The sequence below is a fragment of the Canis aureus genome, chromosome 9 (genome assembly GCF_053574225.1).
Source record: "Canis aureus isolate CA01 chromosome 9, VMU_Caureus_v.1.0, whole genome shotgun sequence".
Classification (NCBI taxonomy): domain Eukaryota; kingdom Metazoa; phylum Chordata; class Mammalia; order Carnivora; family Canidae; genus Canis; species Canis aureus.
The window spans coordinates 68,657,366-68,663,365 of NC_135619.1; positions in this window are offsets into that span (position 1 = coordinate 68,657,366).

Below are 6,000 nucleotides of genomic sequence, written 5' to 3' on the forward strand. Positions count from 1 at the left end.
CGTGGCTTCCCCCCGAGAACACGCAGCATGTTCCCTATTTTAAGTTCTTCCAGTTGGCTCCCTTGCAGTTCTTTTACTCCCACACTGGACGTAAGCAGCTTGAGGGCGAGGACCAGGTCTTTGACTTCATGTTTTCTCAGCACAGTGCAGAGCGGGAAAAGCACAGCTTTGGCACTGACCTTCTGTGCCAAAGATCTGCTGGATCTTCCTTTCCCTCTGTGAACAAAAGAGAAAATACAAAAGTATTTGCATGTGAACTCCCCTCCCCTCTTCCCCAGGGAAGACTGGCTGTGTGTCTCTTAGAGACTCTGGGCCTCAGTTTGTCCATCAAGGAAAGGGGGTCGTTTGCCTGAGGTCCTTGAGGGAGCTTCGGGTTCCAAGCTCCGTTAGGTTCTAAGTCTCCTCTTTGATCAAGAATGTCTTTCCTCCAAAAACTGTGACTTGATGAAGAATTGGCCCCTCCTCCGAACCCAGTGGCCTCTTCCCACCCTGCCAGGCCCTGGCCTGCCCCTGTACTCCCCCTGGCCTGCCCCACCCATGGCCCTTTGTTGGAAGGCTCTGGATCTGGAGAAGGAGCTGGCCCTGCCCGGCTTCTCTAAGGGAGTTCTGATGAATACAGATCCTGCCTTTTTTGCATATTAGCCCGGGTGCCAGTCTGAACCCAGCTGTGTGCAGCGTAAGGTGACATATAGATTCCCCAACCCGGCCACGGCTCCTCCACGCGGCTAATGGAAAAGCTTTCTGAGTGGGCCCGCGTTGCATATGCATAAGCTCCGCTTTGGCTAGGGCGTGGGTGGAGTGCGGTTTCACTCCCTTTCCCACTGTCTCCCTGTGCTGCTTTGGGCTTCCTTCTAGAGCAGCAGGCCGTCTGGGCTGAACAACGATGAGCAGTGACCTGGCCAGGCCCTGGCCGGGCCTCTTGGGATCTCTGGTGTGCCAGCGGTAACCCGAGGGGCCAGGCCCTTGACCTCCTGCGGCACACAGGTCAAGCTCCTTTCCTGGCGCTGGAGGCCTTTCCCCCGTCTGCCCCCAGGCCTCCCATGACCTCTGTCCTCCGCTCATCCAGACTCACCTGCCAGCTCCAGACAGGCCAGGCCTTCTCGGGCCTCCCGGCCTCTGCACTGGCTCTCCTCCCCCTCTCTCTGTCCCTCCCATGGGGCCCCTCGGTGTTCCTGTAGCTCAGTGGTCTGCCTCTGGCACACACCTGCACTTGGAGCTCACATCTGGTCCCAGGCCCCTGGGCTCTCCCCAGCCCTCCCCCAGTGTCTGCACACAGTGAAGAAGACCCAGAGCCAGTGCTCTGGTCGCTCCCTTGACCAAGAATTCAGTTTTAAAACCTTGCCTGAGCTTGCCACAGGTGTCTTTTGCAGCGGCTGAGATAAGGAAAGACTCAATGGAGAGGGTGGGCCGGTGCAGGGTGCTGCTTTTGCTGCAGCCACCAGCGAAGCTCCTTTCCAGGAAAGGTGGCAGGTCCCCGTGGGGGAACAGGTGGGAAGTCGGGCAGCCCGTCTGCCAGGGCCGCTGGCCACCTGGGGGTGGTGGGCGCTGCCTCCCCGCCCTCTCCTCCCTGCCCCGAAGCCGCCCCTGCCGGGTCTCCTAGGCGGCCACTCTCTCCACTCCTCAATTCGGATAGCTGGAAGAGCTGAGGGGCTAATGGAGTTTATATAGCTTCCCCTGTATATATTTAGAGATAAGAAGTTCATTTAGGGATTAGGGGCTGCTTCTTGTCTATGCATCATTAAGCATACCACATCTGCTACTGAGCTAGCAATCAGCAGAATATTGAGAAAAGTTATAAAGAAATCTTCGCGACGCTTCATTTTCATTCCCAGCTCCCCGAGTCCTGGCTCAGACTTTTGCGAGGGAGCGAAAGGGAGGAAGTGGAACCGGGGCTGTGGAAGCCAGCCTCTCCCCGAGACCAGGCGCTGGATGCCGAGCAGTGATCCGACCACGACCTGCCGCCCGCGTGCGTGCACACGTGCGCGTGAGCATGGAGGGCGGACGGGGGATGGTGGCAGAGATGACCTCGGACAGAGCTACGTGTGCATTCTCCGGCAGTGGCCGTGCCAGGGGGCATGTGGCTCCATGGAAAGCGGAGGGGCCCTCGGGGGTCCCGAGCACTGCTCTGGGGTCAGAGGCCAGAGACCGAGCTTAGGTATCATTTCTTTGGGTGACCTTGACCAAGCTGCGTCCCCTCTGAGGTCCTCAGTCTCCGGATCTGTGAAATGGGTGTTTGGCGGCTGCGGGGGGGCCCCTGATAGGGGCCTGCTGCCACCCTGCCCAGCAAACGCTCTCCTTTGGCTGCCCCAGAGCGGGGTGGAGGGCTGCTTGCTGGGACCCTGGCCCTGGGTGCAGCGGCCGCACCAGCCTGGGTTCTGGAGGCGGGTGCAGAGCTGGGAACCCCAGGGCAGCGGGTGGCTGTCCAGCTCCCCGCCCCCTTCCTTCAGCAGGCCCAGAGGACCGAGGCCCCTCACCCCCTCCCTGGAGAGCCCCGGCCAGCCCTGCCGTTTGGCTCAGGGGTGCAGGAGTGGTGGCCCGAGGCCTGTCCGCCAGCGTGACATGCGGCGCGTTCAACTGCAGGTGTCACTGTTAGCTCTGCAATGGGGGCTCGGGCTCCCCGGCCCCAGGGCGGCCACAAAGGAGCCTGCTGGCTGCTGGCCGGTGGGCCTGTCCGCCACCAGCGGGGCCTGAAGTGTGGTGCCCCTCGGGGCCACAGCCCCGGGGGCCGCTCGGGGTGGGGTGGGCCTGCAGGCGCGTCCATGCAGTCGAGGCGCCCAGAGGCCTTGGGGACCTGGGGCCGGGCTGGGCGGGGACGCTGAGCTGCAGAGACAGAGTGCCTTTCCCTTTCTTTAGCAGCCAGCAAAGGAGGAGAGGCCCGAGTAAAGAGGGGTGCCCCCCTCCCCGTTCTTGGGACCTCAGACGGCGACCCCGCCCCCTCACACACCTCGGACAACTTCGTGCTCAGGATGAGAGAGGCTCCTTCTGAAAAGTCCATGTTTTCAGAAATGACCAGGTGGTTGCTGTTTTTCAGGGAGTTCACCCCAGAAACCACACCCCGCCCTGGCCAGCGGGTACCCCAGGCACAGCCACCTCCCGTCCCCCGGGCAGGTGCCTGCAGGGCAGCAGCCAAGCCTCGCCCACTGCTCTTTGGGGGTGGCTGAGCCCCATCAGGCCCTGCCCCATTTGTTTTGCTCCCCCTTTTAATTCTGGGTTTCACCCTGGACACACAAACACCTGCTGAAACCGGGTTCTGGGGAGGGGGCCTCTATCTGGGTGGTGGGGGGCCCTCCCGGAGGTCCAGCGGCTGCAGGGGAAGGGGCTGCTGGCCCCAGGCTCCTTTCCTTTAATTTCTGCCAAAAGACACCAGAGAAAGAAGGCCCCGTGTGTGGGTGCTGGTGGGGAGCGAGGGCAGAGAGTATTTCCAGGCCTTGAAAAAAAAAAAAAAAAAAGGAGGAAAAATAAATTTTTGAATAAGAATGGTCCATGTACTGTGACCGCAGGGCAAATGCAAATGTCTGTTTTCAAACACAGACTCGTGAATTCTTATTACCAGTTCGTGACTGCACCTCCAAGCAGGACATTACATATTCATCAGTGTGAGGCACCTCGGCTCCCCACGTCAGGTGTGGCCTTCCCAGCACCCGTGTCCCTTTAATCACGCGGGCGGGGAAGGAAGAAAAAGGAGAAAACAAGGAAACCCGTGACCGGCCGCATTTGGTCTGTTTCCTTCAGTCCCTAAAGTGTTAAGGGAATAGGAGATAAAAAGATGCGTGCAGAAAAAGAAGCAGCCACAGCCATCCTCCACAAAGATCTTTTTAGTGTCAACTTAAATGTACACAAATAGCGGATGATGATCTCTTTTATTGGACTAACATTTATCCAGTAATATCCACACACTTTTAAAACCATCGAGGCCTCCTCTTCAGGTGTTCATTTGAATAGAAATAGCTGAATGAGTGTTTTTATAATTGATCCCCCGAGAACTGAATGTCTAGTGCTGCATAACCAACATTTTCCCATTGCTGGGGGTTTTTTTTTTTTTTCCCCCAAATTGCCACTCTGCAAAATTAGGATTTTGTACAGTTTTGATAAGAGAATTAACCTCCCGCATGCCAAACTCCCTGAGTGTGAGAGGCTCCCCCGGAGCCGGCCGGTGTAGGGTCAGCTCCAACGCCAGCTCATTTCTGGGTGTTTTTTGCTGCCTCCTTGGTTCCAGGGAGAAAACTCTCCAGATGGGGCGGGAGGTGGATTTGATGGAAGCTTCTGAGCCCAGGAATGCGAGTTTCTTATTTTCTTTTATTTTCTGTCCCCTTCTATTCAGCAGGTTGGGCCTTGTGGCCCCCACCCCCCCGACCCTGCCAGCCCCAGCAGCTCCCAGATGGATGGCCCCGTGCTGGCCTGATGCGGCGCCCCCCCAGACCTTGGCGGGGAGCAGTGGAGACTTTTCTCTCCTTCCGGTGCTTTCTTGGGAATGCTGCTAAGTACTTTTAATGTTCCACTAGCGTACGGGGGTCTATGATCACAGTATGTGTTCACTGGAGAACATTTGAAAACTACGTGGAAGCATGAAGTTGAAAATAAATATCACCCCAATTCTACCGTCCAGGGCGAGACAGTGTTGGATTTTCTGCCAGTCTTTTTTTTTCTACGGGCGTGCATTAAAAAAAAAAAAAAAAAAAATATATATATATATATTTATTTATAAAAAAATATATATTTATAAAAATATATATAAAATAAATATATATATAAAATATATATATATATATGAAATTGGGATCATACTGTACCTACTGTTTTGTCTTCTTTTCCCCCTTTGAATGGTGCGTACAAAGCGTCTCCTGTGTCTTCCAGCACGTTTGGCAGCGTCCGTGCAGCGGCCGCACACAGCCATCAGATGGCTGCAGTTGAATGAATTTAATTGCTCCCATTGATGGGCAGCGAGGTGAGAGCTTTTTTTTTTTTTTTTTTTGACCATGTACAAAGGAAGTGTCCCTGGCCCTTCAGAGGGAGGCCTATTTAAACCAGAGCAAGAAAGTTACTTAGGAAAAAATTTCCCTTTGTGGCCCACAGGGGCTAGAAAACACGGATTCTTCACCTGAGCAGGGACAGGCATCTTTAGTAAGACAAGCCCCCCGGGGCTGGAGCCGGCGACCGCGGCCGGGGTGCCTAGGAGCGGGGGCCTGGGGTCCCCATCCCTCCCGGGCTGTGTGGCTCTCCGCCTCACGTGTCCCTCTCCCTCCCTGAGTCAAGTTGCCACCAGTCCTGCGTTCGGCCGTGGGGAACAAAAACCCCGGCTCAGCCAGCTTCAAAGGCGAGGACACGGACTCTGTCACATGACAGATTCCCCGAGGTGACAGTTCCAGGTTGGCCGGTTCAGCCGCTGGGCAAGATCGCCGAAGGACCCACGACTGTCTCCGGCTGTCCACCCAGCCTGCCTCCCCTCACGGGGCGCATTGGCTGCCCCCCACTCCAGGCATGCCATCTGGACGCGAGCAAGGCCAACGGTGGAAAAGCAACTGTTTCTTCAAATGGGATTATTTATTTATTTATTTATTTATTTATTTGGTCAGCAAGGACCTCCTTTTCCAGAAGGCCAGGCCTGTCCGTGGCTAGACCCACATGCTAGTGCCTAAGCCAGTCATTGGCAAGAAGGGGACTCATCCTCTGTAGGCTGACAGCTACCTGGGAAGGGGTGGGGGGCACTGTGGTTGCCTCGGGATGTGCACTTTGCCCTTCTGGGCTCGGATTCCCGAGCCCCTGCACCCCACCTTCCCGCAGGCCCCTCGAGGCTGCGAGCATTGACTTCTTCAAGCAGCGGGTTCACTCAGAACCCAAGGCAGCCTCACCGAGTGACTAGAATGTCAGCGGTCCCTCAGAGCTCGGCGGGGATCCTGGAGTCCTCCGTGAGACCTGGGGCACCCCAGTGGGGGTATCCCCAAATTCCAGTGTGCCCCAGGAACCTCCATGGGGGTTCTGCTCGGGTGGGCCCCAGACGGC